This window comes from Dipteris shenzhenensis, chromosome 7 (genome assembly GCF_047967505.1).
Source record: "Dipteris shenzhenensis isolate YYH24624 ecotype China chromosome 7, Dip_SZ_1.0, whole genome shotgun sequence".
Lineage (NCBI taxonomy): Eukaryota > Viridiplantae > Streptophyta > Polypodiopsida > Gleicheniales > Dipteridaceae > Dipteris > Dipteris shenzhenensis.
This window is the reverse complement of record NC_141602.1, coordinates 10,430,530-10,453,079: the sequence shown is the minus strand read 5'-3', so window position 1 is coordinate 10,453,079 and position 22,550 is coordinate 10,430,530. Positions and strand designations below refer to the sequence as shown.

The 22,550-nt window shown below is 41.6% G+C and overlaps 1 non-coding gene and 1 pseudogene across 1 annotated transcript; one reads left to right on the top strand and one right to left on the bottom strand.

Annotated features, from left to right (window-relative positions):
• Window positions 1-18,091: 18,091 nt before the first annotated feature.
• LOC147899934 (ATP sulfurylase 1, chloroplastic pseudogene) lies at window positions 18,092-19,456 on the bottom strand (annotated as a pseudogene).
• A 2,576-nt stretch (window positions 19,457-22,032) lies between these two features.
• Window positions 22,033-22,112, top strand: LOC147899933 (small nucleolar RNA SNORD24). The gene has a single exon (XR_015541360.1). It is a non-coding gene; the product is annotated as a small nucleolar RNA SNORD24 (small nucleolar RNA).
• The last annotated feature ends 438 nt before the right edge of the window (window positions 22,113-22,550 follow it).

Here is a 22,550-nt window from a genome sequence, read left to right as displayed (position 1 = left end):
TCTTGGAGGTGTTTGCCTCTACGCTCCATCACTTCCTATGCTCGTAACTCCAATAAGATCCAATCAACTTCCGATAGCCATGTGCCCCTAGTTGCAATAGCATCTAAAAGGCAGCATTTGTAAAGGATTGCAATCTCCAGCACACATGTACCCGGTCTATATAACGTCTTTCTTAAAGTGTGTTGTCTAGAAATGTGCTCCCTAAGGTTTTAGGTTGAGGTGAACATGTGCCCAACCTAGCCCATGCCCAGCCTTGTTCGCTCGCCTACAAAGCATGAAATCATTTTCGGGTGCTCACCAATACTTGTTCGCCCAACATGAAATCCTTAATGTAATCATGGGAGTTCAAAATCTGATTGGTGCATTATGGAGCACCAAAGGGGTGGGCAAGGGTGCCAGGTCGAAGGTCTTTTTTGCGAACTTTATCTCTCCAGCTCTGTCAGATTAGAGTGTACTACTGGACTATATGAACATGGTTCTCCACTCGAGTGTTAATTAGTTGGCCTCATCATCAAAGGCATGCCATTGGGTTCAGTTGAACCCAACCTCACAGTATGCTCCTCTCTAAGGTCTTCTATACAGTGCTATTCGACATTTGGCTAAGTTCTTCCTTACAGGAGACCAAGAGCAAGAAGGAGTGATATCCTTAATAGCCATAGTGGAGTGGAAGAGAGCCAAGTATAGGAAGCCATATGGGGCTGTGAGAACTCAATAGAGTGGAGGCAGGAGTTGTGTTCTAAAGCTCCACTGTCAAAGGTCTAAAGCAGGACGTACAAAAATGAGGATGGCTTGTCCCCATTGGAATGCTCTAGTGCCCCCCCAACTAAAACAAATCTTATACCACCACAAGCAAATTTGCTTGAATTTTTTCACTTCCACCATTGCTCCAACAAGCCATCAAGAAGGCCACACATGGTAAAGACCTTTGGTAATGCAGATAAGATCCAACTGGATTGCAATTAGACCATGAAAAATGCATATTGTTTCTTATTGGTCTGCATTATAGTATGCTAGCTTCCTATGAGGGATGCCAACCTACTCTAACAGTAATAGATCCACTCAAGTGCATCAACCATACGTTCTCCACAAAATGGTTCACTACACCTATTTTCATGTTTGATTGCCGTATCTAGACCACTTACCATTTCTACTTTGAACAAATTGTTGAGTAATTCGCATATGGTTAATGTGTGGTGCTCTAAGGTTTGAGGGGGGGTGATCCTACACTATGATGTGACTTTTTCTTTGCATGAATTACTACATGGTTGACAAATCACTTTATGGAGGTTTCAACTGTTAAGGTGCAGTTGCAGTGTTGCAACTCTTTTTTTGTGAGCTTGTGTGCAATGATCTCTGTGCCCAAGCTTGATAAGATTCGTGCTCATGAGAGTCAATTCTGTTTCCAGTCTAGCTTCATGGCTCGCAACAAGTAATCCTGCGAGTTATCTTATATCAAACAACAAGCCTCGTAGAGATGAGCCGTGGTTAGATGCCCTAACCCTGAATGGGTTTGTATATATTCTACATTTTCAACTAAATCTAGTGTACAGTTAGTCATTTGTGGTGTGTTGTCTCTAGTTGTGCCTTCTCTCCTCATCTCCACTCTTCTCCTCTCCCCTCTTCATATTTTGTCATGGTATCAGAGCTCCCTTGCCTTCCGTTGAGGCACTACACAATTAATATGCAAGAGTGATAGTTTGAGAGATCGAGTTTTCTCTTCCGTGAGAAAAAAATTCCGTTCATTGAAAGAAAATTATGTTCATTTCTTTGAGGGTTTCCGTTCAGAGTTTACCAAGTATTGCGTGAGTGTTCATTACATTGCTATTTCCTTATAAGAGAATTTCACTTGAGAAAAAGAGAGTGAGAGGTCTATGTTCTTTTATTCCGTGTGAGAAAGAGGAGTCTCCATTATTCAATCGAGGAGAGGTTCAACCATCTCCTAGCCGATCTACAAGCAAAGGCCCATTTCTCTCTATGAAACTTCGCCATCTACAAGTTTAGCGACCCTTTGACCACAAAGCTTCTATAGCTCCTACAACAACTGCATGCAACGGCTCCCTAACACCTTTCAAGAGAGAGAGAGCTTTCTAGGAGAAGATAGGAGCCTATCCTACTTTGAAAGAGAGAGAGAGGGAGAGTATGAGACTCCTTTGAGAGCCTCCGAATAACCTCCTTTGAGAGCAGCATTCTATGCATCAACTCCAAGAGGTAGCCCTACACCAAAGCAGCGGTCAGAGGCGAAGACTCCAAGTGCAACTCAGAGGAGACTTCTTCAAGCGTCTCTCCAAGTAGCCGCGATCTCCATTGACCTACATCAGCACATGCAACACCTGCACTCCTACAAAGACCGAGCTCTAGTCTACTTTGCCTCTATAGCCCACGCGAGCTCTCCACTGCTAGCTACGATGCCACCCCGACTCATGAATGCCCATGGCTCCTCACATAGCAGCAGCCCGAGCATAACATGGCTCAGCTCTGTCCACAACGCCTCCAATGAGCTCCTAACCTCTAAGCCTTCGCCAATGACCGCCTTTACAACTCAGCCCATCTTCAGCCAATCCCGACCATACGAGCTCATGCGCCATCAACTCTACAAATGACCCATCCTCCTAGCCTCCTATGCCTAGCGCTCAACAATCGGCTCTTCCAATGCGGACTCCACCGGCCATAGCCAATGACTGCCCACCGCAGACTCCAACAAGCTGCAACAGTGCCACTACGCCAAGAAACGGCACATCAACGAACGACTTCCTCTCCAAACAAAGCAACATAATATTTCTGGAGATTCTGTGGAATCTCATAAGATTCTGGTGGCCACCTCATTGACACGTAGCAATCCAACCCTATCCTCAAGGTTAGCCACACCTTGGTCACCATTTAGCCACGTGGCACATGATCTGCCACATCATCTAGGTAAGCTTATCCTCCACAACATCCATGCCACGTAGGTAGACTCTATCTTACCACGTCAACAAACTTGGGTCCAGTTGCCATATCACACCGACAAGACACGTCAGCATTGACACATGGTACCATGCCATGTCATCATTGCCAAGTCAGCAAGGCTATGTCATTAGGGTCCAAGTTGAGTGAACTTGACCCCGGGTTAGTCAACTTGACCTTGGTTATAAATTAATATGACCTTGGGTTGGGTCTGTCAAACTAGCACCTCACTTGTCTAGTCAGCACTACCCCCTTCCGGCACACTGGACCCTTGCCACGCACATTGTATGTGACCACCTGTACCACCTCAACACACAGTGCCCCAATGGCACACACCTTGGTAGGCATAGTCACTGCATGTGACAGGTGCCACATCATCATTGAGGACACACCCGTTTTCCGGTCTAACCCTCTTTCTTTCTTAGCCATCTTCTATTGAAGCCCAATGCCTTGTGCCATCACTTTGCACCCTTTTTTGCCCCTCCACCTAGATCAAGTCGTATCTCTTGATCCGCGAAGAAATGGATGTGCTTGGGTGCAGAATAGATGCTGACATATAAAAGCACTCGGAGGTCGGGGTTAGCTATCATAGAAGACCTGTGTGATGATAGGAGAATACCGAGTTGTGCACACAATTCAAACACTTAGGCAATGGAGTATAAACTACAGAGAGGAATTGGCAATCAAAATTCACTTCTATTGATTCAAACCAATTTGATTACAACCAAGCCACCTTGACTTGCAGGAACACTCCCCATCCTAGCAAACTCAGGTCAGAGGAAGAGAACTTGGCACACAAAACTCTTGTTCTCTTCTTTGCTTGCTACAACCATATCACTACTTAAGGAACCGCCTTCTAAAAGAGTATGCACTTGGTGCACCAACCTCCATCTGTTGATTGGTCATGACACCGCGATCATCACCACCTCCACAACAAAACTGGTGCTCATCCGACTCCATCTCTTCCAACCGACACTTGGCGACCACGTGCAACTCCATGTTAGTCTAACCCAGGGGCTAACAGTGTTTGCTCTATCGACTTCATGTTTTTGGTGCCTTCACTGAGGATTGAACTCTGGGCCTTCAGTTTAGACTTAGCTTGTTGGTGTTGTTTGTCATGGTTCAGAGAAGCATTTCCTAACATTTTCCTATATTTCATGAAACACTGGGAGAGGATAGCGAGAATTTTATGTAGTAGTTGGAGATCATTTGTTTGATAAAAAATAGGTAGGATCCCGCTTTCATGTTCTGGATTCTTACTTATTGTCTACAGGATGAAACCAAGAAGTAGTTTCAAACTTATGAGGCCTCTTAGATGGTTAGTGAACCACCATTATAAGTGACTTTTGACCTAGCAAGAGCCATTTTGTTGTAGCACTATTAGAAAGTGGAGGATCCTGACATGAGATTCAATATTTCACACAAAATGGGTCTCTCGAGTCTAATGTGTAGTAGTTTAGAGACATGTTCATGCAATGAGCTTTCCGTTTGACATTGGTCATTGGAAATATTATGTACGAAGGGATCTCACATATTTTCCCACTACTAATACTTTCAATTTCATTCTTTATTTAAAATTGCCATCATAGTGATAGACTACTTCACATTTGCATACATTAGTACTTTTAATTGTGGTATTCTCTATTACTAGATACAATTTGCAATGCAAGCAAGAGATGGAATTTATATCTTTTATTGGGAAGGTTTGGTTCCCAATGCTTATAGTCACTACAAGAATCACTAATTATGATTATAATGAGCTTTATCCATGCATATCAAGATGTATGCTAGATATGTTATAAATGGGGCAACCAACATTCAATGGCTTTGCACTACAAACTTTTATGAAGACATGAGGAAATCAAGATAGTGTATGGAACTATCTCAAACATCTATTTCATGCCTCACTTCTCAAGAAGCATACAAGATATGATATCCAAGTAATTGATGAGCTACCACCCATGGATACTAATGGACACATCATATACCAGAGAGGAATTTGGGTTGTGGATCGCATCTTGGGGTGGGGTTTCAATTGTTTGGAGCACAAGGTTGAGTGTTAGGGACTGCACGTAGATGAAGCTATAATGAAGCAATACCTTACATAACAACCTTCCTAAAGTTTATTTTTTTTGCATCCCATTCATCACGAGAGGCTATTTGGAGGACACAATTAACAACACCACTACTTCTACTCCATGCCAAAACTACACTACCTAGAGTTAATTCATGCTGCTTTTATAAGCTTCAGGGTATTTAGTGTCTCCACATAAGATAAGTTCATTTTGCTATCCCTATCTTTGCTATGTACTTGAGTCACTTTGAGGACAAAATTATCCTTAAGTAGAGATGTCTTGTAACATTAGTAGATACCAACATTTCTAATTAGTTAGAGCTTTTTTTATGGATCACTCCAGAGTGCTTACTTGTGTAAATTTGAGCACTAGAGGTCTAGATATAGGCTAATAAAAGCTGAGGCATTATTAGCTAGACCATTTTATCTAGATAACTCTTCTATGATCAATTGTGTAAACTTGGCCAGAGTTCTAGATATAAGGTGATAGAGGTTAAGTATTGTTACATTGTTAGGTGGTCTTGTCCATATATATGCAGTTTATGATGTGATGCCACGTGTTATAAGTAGAATTACCACATAAGCATATGCACTTACAGTCCCAATATAGAATATTAAAGACCAAGAACCCCATGGTTGTAATGGTCATGGAAATAATATGCTACTTGTGCAATTTTTAGGATGACAATCCTAGTGTGGATCCTTTTCTCTCACCCCTTCCTCTCTCTTCTATCCTATTGGCTATTCAGCTCCCCTCACAATATGTATGTATGTATGCATGCATCATATGCACACACATAAATGTGTGTTAAAAAAAAAACAATCACATACTTTGATTGAAAACATAATGCTCTAAAACCTATGTGGAAATTCTTGAATAAAAGAAAGTAAAATATTGTTTGCAAAAAAACGTATGCTTTGTCAAGTCTTACAAATTAGTAATGGATAGACAATAAGCTAAATCCATCTAGTAAAACACAAACAGGAACTTATAACTTGATTAAGAATATTAGGTCTATAGGCACCACAGCCTATCCCTAGCTATCATACATGTCATAATTTAAAAAAAAAACATTTTGTAGAATGTAGCTAGACAAAGCACGATGGGGTAGAAGTGATATCTAACCTTTGGGTCAAAGTAATATGCCATCTTTATATTGGTTTCTTCAACATAAAAGTCACCAAAGGCTATTCTATCCTTTACCATTAAGATGTCAATCTATTAGAGAGTTTTAGTAATTGCAAGATTGGAGAAAATTTGAACTATCCTAGCAAAGACTATCTCCATACTCAAATTACCCTTTCAAAAAGAAGATAAGCTATGGACAAGTTATGTTGATGAATTTGATCACCAATAGTAAAGAAGGCCTTGTAAAACTTGTCAACCTAAAAGGAGAAGCTAAATAGGTGACTACTATTTTAAGAATGTAGGAAATTACCTAGAAGCATATTAGCTATATTAAAGAATTAAAGATTAAATTAGATGAAAAGCAAAACGTATATCCCAATTTGAGGGATAATGCAAAAGTTGTAAAGCCTTTCAAAAAACATAGCCACTATTGTATACAAGTATTGCAATAAATACCACTCCCAAACTATTTATTAGAAAAGAACAAAAGAAAAATTGGGCCATGATTTGTAATATATGGTTACCAAACAACAACAAGGATTATCAAATTTATAGGGGACTAGATCATCACATAATATGAACAAGGAAGGATTATACAAATTTATAAGGGTCCAAATCATCACAAAATGTGACTTGTAACATATAGTCATTGCACAATAAGAAAGGATTAGCCAACTTTATGAGGGCCTAGATCTTCACAAAACTTGACCCTTCACTCAATTTACAAGAGAAAAAATTTGTGGAACATAAGACTTGTAGCAACTAAACGAGCCAATGACATCAATGGTGCACAACAACATTAGCTTGTGGCATTTGTCACATGTAATGGAAGCCTAAGGTATCTTTACAATTAGATGGACTTTGATGTTGAGAAGACATAAGGTTGTGCAACATACGAGCCTAAAGCATAAGTAACCTCCTCTTGTAGCAAGGAAGGAGACAAAATGTATAGGCTCGCATAGATCATGTTGTGCCTAAGAAAAATGGCAAACTTTGAGTCTGTGGACTATAGGAAGTTGAATGCCCAGACAATTTTGGTTCATTTTTTATACCCTTTACTAACAAAATTTTGGATCAAGTTGCAGGACATGAGATGCATTCATTTATGGATGGTTATAGTGGGTATAACTAGATTACAGTGGCTCTAGAAGATCAATCAAAGATTGCCTTTATTATAAAATGGGGTGCCTATGCAACCAAAGCTATGCCTTTTGGATTGAGAAATGCCCCGTCAACTTCTTTGAATTTTATGGTTGAAACTTTCCGAGATTACCTCACCGAGTTCATACTTGGCCATGATATTTCCAAGGATGGCATCAGAACCAAACCATATAAAATTAAAGCCACACAATAGATGGTTGAGCCTCAGAATTTAACTCGGTTGCATTATTTTATCAGTTTCTCTTGAAGATTCATCAAAGATGTTGCCAGAATTGCAACCCCTTTGTATGAATTGATAAAGAAAGATGCTAAGCTTGAATAAAATGCAGAGTTAACTGTAGTTTTTAATGATTTAAAGAATCGAGCAATGGTTACTCCAATTCTCAGGCAACCAAAGTGGGATGTTATCTTCCATGTACATGTGGATGCTCCTCATTATTCTAGCTCAGCTAGATGGTAGGTTGGACTTTCTAGTATATTATGGTAGCCAATTTCTAACACCTATCAAGTCAAATTATAGCACTACCGAGCAAGAAGCTTTGGGAATGGTATTTAGTGCATAAAAATACGGCACTATTTACTCGGTAATCAGTTCGTATTCTATGTGGATCATCAAGCCTTGCTTTACCTTATCAATAAGATTGTCATTCAAGGACGGCTTGTTTGTTAGATGCTTCTACTGCAAGAATTCAACTTCAAAATCATTCATAAACTGAGCAAGAGCCATGTGGGAGATGATTGTTTGTCCAAACTTTAGACAAACAGAACTCAGAAATAGACGACTCAGTTGACAATGTCTTGGTGAATTTCTTAGAAGATGACATGCCAATTAGCTATTTGGTGATGGTGGCGCAAATGCATCGTATACTACCATGTGGTAGGATTAATGTTGAAGGCCCATTAATGGAAAATCATAATGCTAAAGCAAGGGAGTCTCATGCAACCATCGATTTGACAGGAACCATACTTGCAGATTTGGCTCGACTACATTTGGTCAAAGACTCTAATTCAATATACCTCTTTGTCGCCATCATCCTCATTATCTTCAACAATCCTCTCTCTGATATTGCATGCCAGAACTCTCAGATCTCCATCATCCTTTCTGAGTCCACTATCTCTATTCTGCTAATCTACTTCTACTACCCAACCTTTTCATCAGCCACCTTCCTCCTCCTTTTGCACTTACGTTATCTTCATCGTCATGGAGGGAGCAGAGTGCCCAAATTGATAGAAGCACAAAAGAGGCTCTTGCATTTCACCTTTGCACCTAATTGAAGATTTCTCTAGTGATGTCCTCATAGGCATACTAGAGGCCCAATCATCTACTAAAGTTTATCCAGCTCCCATGGAAGGAGGTATGGGATGAGGAGCTTGTGAAGGAGATCCTCAACTCCTATGATGAGGAAGATTACAACATCATCATCAATGAAACCCATGTTAGGATTAGCTTAGACTTATTGCACATAGCTTTTAGGTTGAAGCAGAGCACTACGCTACAAAGTTGGTAGATGCTTACTTTGAAGATGGGAGTCAGTTATCTTCGCAAGGTTACCTAATCATCAGCAGGGCCGGCGATGAACGCTTGAAGACTACTTTTTGCAAACTGCTATCCAAGTTCATCGGATTGAAGAAGAGTGCAGGGTATGTATCGAGAGGTAGTATGTGGCTCAGGTGGTCACTGCAGTGGAGGACCAGATGATGGCGATTGGTTCACCATCTTCCAAAAGGCACTCACGAACTAGCTACGAGTAGTGAGCTGAGGTCAAACTCACTGCAAACTGGGCTCACATCTCTACATACTGCACCACCATTTGGAGTTGGGATGGGTGCCTTGGCTAGATACATTGCCACTTTAGTGGACCAGGGCCATCTAGAATGCAAAACAATGAACATGTGTCAACCCTGTGGCAACAAGGGCTAGAAGAGCAGTCTAGAGCAACAACAATGAGATTATTATGTGTGTAGAGTAGCATCAAAACTCCACTTGTAATATCTTGAGCTTGAAGGATGGTATGATGAATCTTAAAGGACGAGGATAGCCAAAATTCTCTGAAAAGATCCAATCATACTTGTAAAATCAGGATCTAGAGAGAGAAACACTAAAACTAGAGAGAAAAATACTAAAAGCATATATATTTTCAGATCCTTCCACTTTGTGTAGAGACTCAAAAGGTCCCCCCAATTTTTGTAAGGACTCGTGAGGCTCCTCCACATTGTGTAGAGACCCAGGAGGTCCCCACAAAAAGTGGAGGGACTCTTGTCCAAAAGGTTCCTTACAAACGAGGTCCCACCAACTTGGAGGTACCTACGGATTATGTAGACACCAACATGTATAAATCTCTCTCAATGGAATGAAGCTCCCACTCTTTGGGGTTCAATGTTCAAGCTCACTATTGTGTTCATGTGATTGATCTCCATTGCGTTCATGCTCTCTTATACTATCGTTTCCTAGCATGGTCCTACCCTTTCACCCTCTACCATTGTACTCCCTCCTCCTCTCTTCTCCTCCTCCTCCCTCCTCCTCCTCCATCTCTTCCTCCTCCCTCCTCCTTCCTCGTTCCTCCTTTCTCCTCCTCCTCCTCCTCTCTTTTCCTCCTCCTCCCTCCTCCTCCTTCCTCGTTCCTCCTCCCTCCTTCTTCTCTCTTGTCCCTCCTCCTCTACCACTACCCCTCAAAGTCGTGAAGGAGACTAGCTCTACACTCCTCAACCCTAGACACCTCCTAAATCTTGCAACCCTCTCTGAACCCTAGAACTCCTAGGTAGCTCTCCTTGCTCAGCTTGCTCGTTAGCTTGCAAGACATCATCTTTGAGAGTGGCCATAGCCCTAGGTGACCGATCTTGCCCAGCCCTTCCAATTCCTTCGACCTTTAATTTTGGTGCTACCATGCTACAGAGCTACTTTCAGACTTTCAAACTTCAATTTCGATAGTCTTTGAAGCGGGCTTGAATTTCAGATGATACGGTTCGATTTCCATAATTATCTGGATTTGTTGCTAGTGTGAGAACTTTTCAAGAGCGTTTTGTTCTTTTGATTGTGCTCGGCAAAGGAGTAAAAATGCTTCCAATTGGTGCAAAAGGATGAGATTTACATCCTAAACAATGTTGACTTACATAATCACATGAATACACTAATCACCCAAAATTAATGCTTAAACCCCCTACATCCCATAAAAACAACCCCCCCCCTTTCACTTCTTTCCCCTCCCTTTTCAAGCCAGTCCCATCTTCATCTCCAAGTTCCGTCAAGCCTCCATGTTTTCCGTCTACCTCCATTTTCTGTCCAACTTCTGTCCACCACCACCACCACCACCACCATCCCTTTTTCCATCCATCTCCCCCCTCCACCACCATTTAGTTTCCTCCCTCCATCTCCACTGCCCATCATGCCCCCCTCCCATTCCCATCATCGCCCTCCCCACCACCTTCACTTTTTTTGTCCATCCCCCACCTCCACCACTCAAGGTAATCATCCCCCCTTTCTCTCCCTGCCATCTCGCGACCTCCCACCATCTCTCTCTACACCCCCTTCCTCCCTCCATGTCCCCATCCCTCTTCCTCCCTCCATCCCACCATCCCCCTTCCTCCTAGCATCTCTCTACCTCTCTTTACATCCTTCTTTCTCTCTCCATCCCACCATCCGTCTTCTTTCCACCATCTCTCTACCTCTCCCTATTCCCCCACCTCCTTCCATCCCTCCACCCCCCACCCCCACCCACTCCCCCTCCACCATCTCCCTACCTCCCTCCAACCCCCTTTTCTCCCTCGACCACCCCACCTCTCTTCAACCCCCTTTCTTTCTCCATCCCCCACCTCTTTCCACCCCCAATCTCTCCACCTTCACTTCCTCCTCCTTCTTCTCCTTCCCCCTCCCTTCTCCTCCACTCTCTCCTCTCCTCACCTCTCGCTACTTCTCCCCCTCATCCCTGCTTCCTCCCCCCCCTTGAAATCGTCATCGATCACACCACACATGCACTGCGGATGCCATGCGCCTTCTGATGTTGTGCGCTATGCACATCAAGGCACTGCCAATAGTTGCGGGCTACGTGTGCCATGCGGGTGTGCACTCGAGAGAGATCAGGGTAGGACTAACTAGCCCTTAGGTAGTGAAACTAATCGGAGTATAATAGGTTAGGTTAGAGTCCAAAAAAAGAAGAAGATATAACTCATAGATAGTTAGGGGCATTAGGTTAGGTTAGGTTAACCAATCCTCTCACACACAAAAAACAAAAACAAAAAAGAAAGAGATCTTTATCGAAAAATTACCTATTCTTGCCCCTTCTTTGAGGGCTCGTATCTTTTCATGCATGCAAAGATCTACATAATTCAAGTCTTTTTACCATCGTTTTGAGTCTCGGTAGTAGTAGGCACTAATTTCCACCCATTGATTGCAAATTTTTTGCCATTTTTGGGCTACAAAGGTTGAAATCAATTGCAGATTTCAAAGTCAGATGCATTCACTTGAAAGATATAATTAAGCATTATGTATGCACCTCAAATCTAACTAAAGACTAGTACCTACATCTTTCACAAACTTTCTTCTGCCCTTGACGCTCTCTAGGAATTCAACCTCTCACCATTGACAAGCAACATGGAGGACCTAAGGATTGAAGAAGAAATAGAAAATGACAATATGCATTCCAAAGATTACTTCGATCAATGACGCAACCACAACAACAACAACAATGGTAGAAGACATTTTGGCAAATTGGAAATGCCAAAGTACAACCCTATTAGATTCCTTCAACTCTTTGACGCAGCATGTCATGCTGGAGGTAATCAATCAAATGAACCAAAGCCACCTAGTTTCCGATGGCACTAATCAATGAGGCCTTAGAATGGTACCTTGACCTTCTCGTAGAAGAAAGAGCCAGGTGGGCACTGCTATCTGAGCAGTTCAGAAGAAGGTTCCAAATAGAAAGGCTCCAAGATGACCTTGCAATAGTGATGACTATAAAATCAAGTCATCATGATAAGAAATCTTCGAAGAAGGGAAGCACTTCCAACAAGGATCACACCACCGAGGGCAAAGTGGAAGCCATGGCACTAAGAGTAAACGATGAATGATGCAAGCCATTAAGCAAAAGTTGCACGTCTCTAAGCCACCATAGTACCCATGGAGAGAGAATGTCTGGTGCCCACACTGTATGACCAACCACATGACCAATGAGTGCCCAATCCTAAGGAACAAAAACTCAACCCACCAAAAGTGGCTCAACCCCCATGGTTATGGTGTGCCATTTGCAATGTGGCAGGCCATGATGTAAATACCTATTTCTACAATATGAGGGTAGCACACCCGAGGCCCCAAAAATACCAATAGCTGCCAATCCTAGTATATAGGCAACCAGCACTAGCACCTAATGCACAAGTGCCATGGCTCAACCCCCTCCTGGTGAGGATACAAGTGCCTCAACTATTGAGGAATCCTAATCCTCCACAATATCCTCCAGCTCCCAATCTTGATTTTAGTAGTTCCAGTGCAACAACTCCAACCTGAAGAGCTAGAACTTCACTAGTGTATGCTAATCAAGTAAGGCTCACCACATATCGAACACCCATCAAGTCTTTTGGTTGTGGGGAAAACCACTGCATAGCCATTTGAATGCTCACACAAGGGTAACCGCATTACATTTCAACTTGTGTTTGGAGAATGTGGAGTTGGGCATGCATGCATGGATTGCACACTAAGAGAAAAGCCTCAACCAACCAAGGAAGTAAAATCGGATGTACCCCTGCTGGGGATGATTAGTAGTGTGGAAAATCATAGTGTGGGTACACAAAATGTGGTATCGGATACTAAAACCCATAGAAGGGGATAATATGCAAAGTGACATAAACAATTGGATACAAGCATTGGCTACAATAGATAACTGTAAAATAACACATCCAATGTTGTCAAATGTGGATGCCTAAATGATCCAACTAGAATCACCAATCTGGGATGACAAATCAATAGAGGTGGAAGTGCCAGTCTTAATGGCAAGTGTTAAGAGAGACAATGATCCTAAAGAGGCCATAATTGATTGTTATGGTGTAGACTTTGATTGGGACCTAAAGACCACATTGGAAGGTCATATTTTTTACAAGAACTTAGCAATATTGCAGGCAATGATGGCCATAGAATACCCCAAGATAGACCCTCTAGCGCTAGCCATTAGCAATCAGTCAAGGAAAATGAAGGAGGGTGTGCAATACCAAAAGGACAAGATAGAACACTTTAATATTCGAAAGAATGTAGATGAGAGTGGTGGAATTGCATTTGACTAAACCCACAAAAGCACCTAAGTCCCCAAATTTGAATGGGATTCTAAAGGGCTTGAAGGTGCATGTATGACCAAAGAACCACTCCTTGGGAGGAGTGAGACTCTTATTGAAAATTTGTCACTAGTCTCACAAAGCAAAAAACTTCGCGAGTTCAGACCCAATGTGAGAATGAAGATTGAAAAGGTGAATACTAAAAAAAAAGAAAACATAACTAAATTATGCCACCACAGAAAGAGAAGCTTTGATAATGATCTACAACATGAAGAAATTTCAACACTATCTATTGGCTACTGACTTTATCTTCTACACAGACCATCAAGCCTTATTATATTCTTGGGCGTGCGGTTAGGCTCCATACTACCACTCCCCCCCTTTGCTCTAGCACCTCCCTTCTCGTCCCCCTCCTTCACCTTGTCCCCACCTTTCCCAACCTTGTTACCTCACACAGACCTTACATTTTGTCAATGAGGTTATCCAAGAACTCTTATCTGGCTTTATGGTGATCCATAGAAAAAGCACACCCTACTACCCTCAACAGAATGGACAAGCCAAATCCACCAACAAAATATTATGCATTGTTCTCACTAAGGCAGTAGAACCAAATCGTTCTAATTGGGCAGAGAAAATAAATGCAGCCTTATGGGTATATCAAACCATAGTCAAGGTCAGTACAGGGAATACACCTTTTCAATTGTTGTACGGTCTTGAAGTTGTGGTCCCACTAGAATTTGTAATACCAAGCCTATGCATAGCAGTATAGGAATGTATGGGAGATCATGTATCCTTGAAAGGAAGATTTTACTAATTAGAGGAGCATATAGAGACAAGATTAGTTGCCTACCATGCCATGATAATAGAAAAATGAATAAGGAAGGCATGGTTTGACAGAAACCTTAAAGACAAAGACATCAAAAAGGTGACCTAGTTTTGCTATAAAATTCCAAAGTCCACAAGGACAAACTCAAATATCTAGGTCAAGGACCTTATTCCCATCAGAGTTGTGCTGCTAGAAACACTAGATGGAGCCCAATTCACCACAACAACAATAAACGGGGGCTGACTGAAGTGCTACTACATCAACATGCAAGCCATCCACGATAATAATGAAGATTTAGGGACCCAAGTCTTCCATAGTTAGGATTAGATGTATCACAAGCACTCACTAGCATATGTATGTCTTCATGCATATAGATTGATTTCAACCTAGGGCTGAGAGGTGATATGACTGATGAGTCCTTGCTACCCTATGATTTTGTTAGCAAATTAAGCATATAAGAGGAACATCTGCCACCTCATTAGTCATGCATAGCGCACCCACATGTTTCAGGCATCGTGAATGAATTGCACGAATAAAAGCACCAAGATAAACTTGCTTTGGTCCACTCACATGGCACCCTCATCACAAAAAGAGCAAAATGCATCAGCCACTTACAAAAGAAACAGGCACTCTTAGCACATTGCACTATATTGGCACTGTCAAACTGGGACCTGATTCATGTGTGAAATGCCAGGGTGAAGACAGTCCATTAAGATGGGGAAAAAGGCTACAACACCATCGACAAAGTGACACCATGCCAAATGGCCCAAACCTCAACCTCAATAGCCCTCCCTAATTAACCAACCTGAAGAAGGACATGATCTAGGAATAAATGCAGCAAACCAAGGAGATATGCCATAGAACCCAAGGACCCTAGAGTAAGGAGAACTAGAGGTAGAGCAATTGACTATGCCGGATGTGAGTGCAGAATAGCTTGATGCCCAAGCCAACAAAGAGCTGGCAACATACGAAACAATACAGCTTTGTATTGCCACGAGTCTCAACGTCCACCATGTCAGCTAATGCATGCAACTTCTTGCAGTCACAGGGTCTAGAAAATTTGTTTGAGAAGATACAATCCTTCTTACCAACACCAACGATGATAGAATATATTTGTCTAATTCATAATAGTGGATGTTGTCTCTGTGCCAACATGGACTTAGGTGGCACAAAATGCATGTGTAGAGTAGCAAGCAAAGCTCTGCTTGTACTTTGCATAAGGCTAGGAATAATACCTCTTAGGCATCCAACTTGCATGTTCTACATGCAAGTTCTACATACAATTCCTATATGAAGGATGCTTATGCCACTAATCGATACTTTTCAAAAATTTGGCATAAAATTAAGCGAGCCAATGGTACCCCTATGGTCTCATATTCCATTCATGATGACTACCTTTTCTATGAAAAGTGCTTGTGCATCATGGCATCATTCGTCGTTTGGTACTAGAAGAGGTGCATCAACCACCCTACATGGGGCATAAAGGTATTGCTGCAACGTATCAAACTGTAGTTCAAGTTTTTTTGTGGACCAAGCTTAAAGTTGATGTTGCATCGTTTGTTGCACAATGCCTTATTTGCCAAAAAGTCAAGAGCTACAAGGGCAAATATCAAGGTTTGCTTATGCCTTTACCGATTCCTGACAGTCCATGGGAACAAATCTCTATGGATTTCATTACTGGATTTCCTACATCAAGCTCAGGTTTCAATATGATTTGGACTATAATAGATAGATTTGGCAAACAAGCTTATTTTATTCCATGCAAAAAGACTTTGACAGCAATTCAAGCTACTCATTTGTTCATCAAGCATATATTTATTCACCACGGCCTTCTGAAAGTAGTCATGTTTGACCAAGATAGCAAACTCTATAGTAACTTCTGGATATCAATTTTTGATCAAAGTTATACTTCACCGCTTTTCGTCCAAAGTTCAATGGTCAAATTAAAGTCACACAATATACTATTTGTGACATGATGCATGCTTATGTATCAAAAGGGGACAAATATTACACAATTTACAGTTTGCCTACACCAATACTAAGCACTATACTACAGGTAAATCACCATTTCAAGTTGTCTATGGCAAGACTATTCCTACTCCATTGACATATCTTAAGCATCAACATTGAGGACTTCTCTACAATTTTGACTACTGTTCTTAAGAACATAGAGCACACTCAATCTATATATACTAAATGAGCAAACAAGGGGAGAAAAGAGTTATATTTGAAAAAGGTGACCTAGTGATGTTACGAATTGAAAAGCGTCGAATTGAAAGAGTATTGAGACACATCCTATTGTAAAGTTTACCCCTAAATCCTATGGTCCCTTTAAAATTTTAGAGCGTATCAATGACAATGCCTATTGGTTAGAATTACCGCTACATTGGAAAATTCATAATTCTTTTCATGTGCATCTCTTGAAACGTTTTTGTGGAAACCCACCGATCCGACCGATTGTAGAGGAGGCACCTTTACTGCAAGGAGAGACTCAGCTATTAGAGCCAGACTATACCATTGGTACTCAAATCACTGAGACAAGACGTGGAAATTCATTTCCCATTTATCTTGTTACATTCAAGAACCACCTTGTAGAGGATGCCAATTGGATGCCTGCAAGATATTTTTGCCAGTACCCTAAATTGTTGACTACCTTTCTATCATGCAATTGAGGACAATTGCAATATCAAGCAAGAGGGATGTTATAAGAATTGGGATTATCCCATTATTTTTTAATCTTTCAGTATTTAGTTGTGAGATCTAGTATTTTGTCACACAGCTGATGTAGTGTATGCTCGCTATCCATATGAGTGTGTAGCAGTGTGTGCACCACTTATGTGATGAGTGTGTAGTAGTGTGTGCACCACTTACACGATGGAGGTATGTGTGGTAGTGTGTGCACTATCCATATGATTTTATGCATGTTTAGTAGTGTGTTCACCATATACGATATGGTATGTGTCATTTGTGCACCATCCATCTATGATTTGTTGATTTTGCATTGCTTAAATGTTGAAAGATTGAATAATAATGGGATAATCCCAATTTTTGTATTAATGAGACAACCAATGAACCCTCAATATGGTTGCATGGTGGGTCTAGATAGTTCCATAGCATTTCAATTCATCAATTAGGATCGATGGACGCACTTGCAACTTTGCATAGAACTATGAAAAATGTTTCTAGTATATTTCCACCAACTTGATATATCTCCATGCAAAAGAAGCAATGGAACAAATCTAAATCTTTCATTTAAGACAAAGTTTGAGGTTTGACCTTAAATTTCTCATCTTTTGCATGTAATCAAGTGGCCATCAACATACACCAACAATTTGAAAGATCTTCCCCTATCTTGGCCATGCACACTCTTCGGTTAGTTGTGCTATGCTTCAACCCCTCATCCAAAGAAATCCAATCAATGCATGAGTAGCAAATACTTGAAGGCTACTCTAGTCCATATAGGGCCTTGTTGTATACTTCCTTCTCCAATTTTGCATGTAAGAGTGCACTCACTACATCCATCTGATGGACTTGTAGTTGGAGTTCAATACTCAATGCATTGTCCTGCAGCCCAAGTGAAATTTGGTGGAGATGATAGGAGAGTTGCCAAGCGAATGGGTGATGCATGCATACACCTTCGAGTGGGAAACAAAGAGAAGTAGGCTAGACAGCTACGGCTTCTTTTCATGGCTTTTATAGAGACTCATTCTTGGTGCTGCTGCTTGACAAGCTCTAGTAGAGTCTTTCCAGCCATCCGGACATATATAAAACCATCAGGAGGGTTTTTCCCATTCCTTGCAAAATTGTGCATTTGCACATTGAAATAGGGTTTCTGTGCCATGAAAGGCTACACGCATAAAAATACAGCCTCTCAAGAAAGTAAGTACCTTAGTCCTAGAGATGATAAGAAAATCATTTGGAGGGTCGTACAGATCATGCTTCTGGGTTAGATGCCCCATGCTAGTAGGATCACGACCAATGATATAAAAGCCCGCACTAGCATTGATACGAGCCTTGGCTTTCCAAACCTCAGCAGAATGCCTAGGTGATGGGAATATAGAAGCTACAGTTCTTTTCGGATCAAGTACACCTTCTTCAAGAACCTGGATTGCAATTATAGTTTGATAAGCTCAGCACCGCTTCTATTGACTAGGCTCTAAACAAACATGAGTTTTTTGTATTTTCATGAGGATGACCACTTAGAATCGATCACCAAAACATGGGAGAGAGTAAATGTTGAACCTTCTTGTGTTGCTTCATATGCCATTCAAGAGGTACATTGTCTGCCTTAGTGTACCCACACAGAGGATGAAGAAGTAAAATCGCGAGTGTCAGTTGTTGTGAGCAGGCATGGCCATTGTGAAGAGGGTTCCTGAGTTGGAATGCAAAAACATATGCATTTCTACTTTCAAATTCTTTGTCGTGAAAGCATGTATTGGTAAAGGCCATCGTTGTACTTTGATCGGCTCTAGCACCTCCAGATCCCCTCCAATCAACCAATTTCCAGACCGAGTGATGACTTCTTCAACATATGGCAACCCAAAAGCCGTAATCCCCCATGTTTGGCAATATGTGTTCCTCCTTGTTATGCATTGGACTCTTTGGATTCATAGGGGCTTACTTGCACTGGATGGCAATTAGCTTGCTTGAGGGCCCTAGCAACTCCTTTAGAAGACCCAATGAGCTCCTTCTGCTCGTCGTTGATGGCCAATGCAATGGGAACATACATATTGATAATGGAGCCATCGTTTAGCCTGAGGAAGTTGAAGTGCAGAGGCTATAGGTATTCAACTTGGCACATGAAGCCCTTGAGGGGGTTGGTCCATCCCTTGCTTACAACATGTACCCAGCTAGCTTGACAAGTTTGTCCTTTGGGGCCCAAGGAGCTCGACAAGGCGACCACTATGAGGGGAGAGGAGGACAGAATGGCTAGGAAGGAGGAGGGGTGTGCCAGAGGCCTTGGGGGGGAGGGGCGAGCATGGAGCTTTAAGAGGGGGAAGGGGCTTGAAGGAAGTTGGTTCAGAGGGGAAGAAGCTAAGCCTCGACAGGGACTGGTAGCCATAGCCATAGCCAAAGGTCGTTGAGGGCAACTGTGCGTGAAATACCATAGATTGCTAAATGCACCGCTAGTACTGATCGCATCTACTCCCAGTGAATACCAAGTCACTAGTGGACCACTACTTTATCCATGCCGGCTAGCATGCCATTCCAAGTGAACACTTAGTGGACCACGAGCCAACCAATCACGAAAAAGGCCACAAAAACGTCAAAGTTGGGGGCATGCACCCACAAAAACGTGGCCAAAATGAAATAAACTAGATTTGCAGCAGGCAACTTTTCCATCTTGGAGCACGTAACTACTCACTCAAAATTGAAGCTAAATACTACTATTTTAACAATGTTTAAGGAAAAAAGAGAATGAGTAAAATAGTGGACATGAGATGCAACATAGGGTCCGTTAGGACTCGTTCCTCCTTGCAAATGTTAGGGGTAGTGATTTATTATTGATTTTGTGGTGTACATATTTTGGAAGTTGAAGTCCAACATATACACGAATAAGGCGATACAATAACTGATCCGTGTTGCAGTTTATACAATATTGTCACATGGACCACAATCATATGGATAAAGGTATAGTCATCCTTCAATCTTGCATTCATCTTGGATTTCATTGCTCCCTCGCATCGATAACATGCAATAAACTAGAGGACTGTTCTAAGAATTCAGATTGAGAAAGAGAGAATTTAAATGTACGAGTAATCGAAAATATTTATATTATAATCTATAACATATAATTATTATAACCACACATAGTGTGGGTAGGGAGAGGCGGCGCGCTTCCTTCCCCAAAGAGTTATCATTCGAGGGAATGAGCCCTTCCCTGGGTGCCGAGATGACGTGAGAATCTAAACACTGAGAATATTAGTTCCGAGGATAAGACTTGGGAATGGATAAGACACTAGCATATTACCTGAGTGTCAATAGTCATAATCATAATCGAGCGCCGAGATACAATATCCCAAAAACTTGCCAATGTGAGCCTGAGAGGATCTAGTGTGTCCTTGAGCGAGATAATTTCAACATTGTCAGCTCATATAGTAGATTCTAGACAACACAAAAATACAACTATCATTAGAGAAAGTCCGAAGTAGAGCACGTAACATTCTCACTCTCCACTTAGCCAACTATGGACAACACAAAAAGACAACTATCATTAGAGAAAGTCCGAAGTAGAGCACGTAACATTCTCACTCTCCACTTAGCTAGTGTTACGTGCCCCTCTAACCTCGAGAAAATGGTAGTTTGAATGCTGTAGTAAGTTGAGCTTTTAGGGTAGTGAGAGGAAAGCATAAGGGTATTGTGAGGCTCTCCAAAGCTTCACATGCCAAGGCTATGCCATGCTGGGGGCCCTTGCTACTCTTATGTGCTAGCACCTGCTTAAACACAAATCTATCTTGGCTACTTAATACCAAATCCTAGAGGCAAGCAGCTAGACCTTTGTACTATTGAAGATGTTGCAAGTAACTAGACCTCCTCTCCACTATTGCTTGAAGACACAAACAATGTTGACAATCATCTACTTGTTATGAATTATATAGATTTATGACAAAAGCAACTCTATGCTTTTCTCCCATCCTTTTGATGAAAAGCTTATCTATGCTTTTGCACTTTGCTTTTCACACCGTTAGATTTTCTTGAAATCAATGCCCACGATTTTTCCTTTTGTATCTTGGTGAAACCTTGAATTCCCTTGCCTTTCATAGTCGTTGCAGCATCTTCTCCAACAGTGCACTATCCAGATCACTATCTAGTTTGATGATATATCATTTCATCTTTTGGTGCTGGTAGCTTACTTTGGTCTAAAAATATCTTCACAGATTTCATATCCTCACGCAATTGCAAAAGCTTTTCGTCTAGGAAACTTGCTTCTACCATATACACCTGAAATTCCACACTAAAATACCATATCCAATAAATTTGGTGGTGTGAATTTTAAAGCGAAACACCATTGGATCTTTTAAGAATGGATGCCTCCAATCGTGACACATGGCTCAAGGAGGGCCAAAGATCCACTGTGAAACCGTAAACCCTAAACACCAATATGCTTTTAGTGCTTTAGTGAAAAGCTTAGGGTGATCAAACCAAATTGAGGGCCTAAGATCAAACCAAATCAACGGCCTATATCCATGACACGTGGCTCAAGGGGGTGTGAGAAAACCCAAACATCTCCCTAGGCTGCCTGTCGTAATAAACACGTATTTTTGCTTTTAGTGAGCGTTAGGCCTCCTCGTGGCAGGCCAAAAATCTGGTCCTGGTGAAAGAATTAGGATTTCAAAAGTTAGGACGACTCTAAAGTTTCTCACATACCAAAAAAAAACGACATATATGCACTCGTCATTCTAGGTTAGGGTTTCAGTTTTGAGCAGCTACGAAGGAGAAGCTTGGTTCGTGACGATTTTGTATGAGCTGATGAGGTCTGTTAGGAAGGGGTTGCCAGTGATGATTTGGTTGTGTGTGTCATCTGATTGCTCAAGGATGACTAGTTCTTCAAGGTCTGAGGCACGCTCCGCCTCTTCTTCATCGTGTGTTTTGCTTTCCGTTTCCTCGATCAAGCGTTTCTGTTGTTGGACTTTCATTCCTGAGGGCCTGTGATGTCAAATGTATTTGCTACTCTTGATGGCATGTGCCATCTGATGAGACAATTCACCAAGATCTCTGAGGCCTTCTTAAATAGTGGCATTGTTTGTTCTTAACGAATAGGTTAGGTCCACTGTTGCGGCTCTATGTTCTTCCCGAGTTCTTCAATCTGTGTAGTGTGTTTCTGTCTTGCGATATGTAGGTCTAGGAGCTTTCATTCCATTCCTTTCATGATTTTTAACTTTTGATATTTTGTTGTGTCTGTCAGCGACCTAGCTTCTTGCGTGAAAGAGGAGAAGCAGTACTAAAGCTTTTATCTTATGTTTTGTTTGGTCGGTAGGCCTTCTTCTACGATCGTCCGGGATGGTTTGCTGTTGCTCTGACCATATTTATCAATGCTACCATGTATTTTAAACAGTCTTATTTTACAAGGGAAATGCGTGACTTGGATTCTCTATTATACTGTATTTATGTCGAAAGTTGTTATGCACGCCATAATTTTATATTTGGTGTGCTGAAGAAAA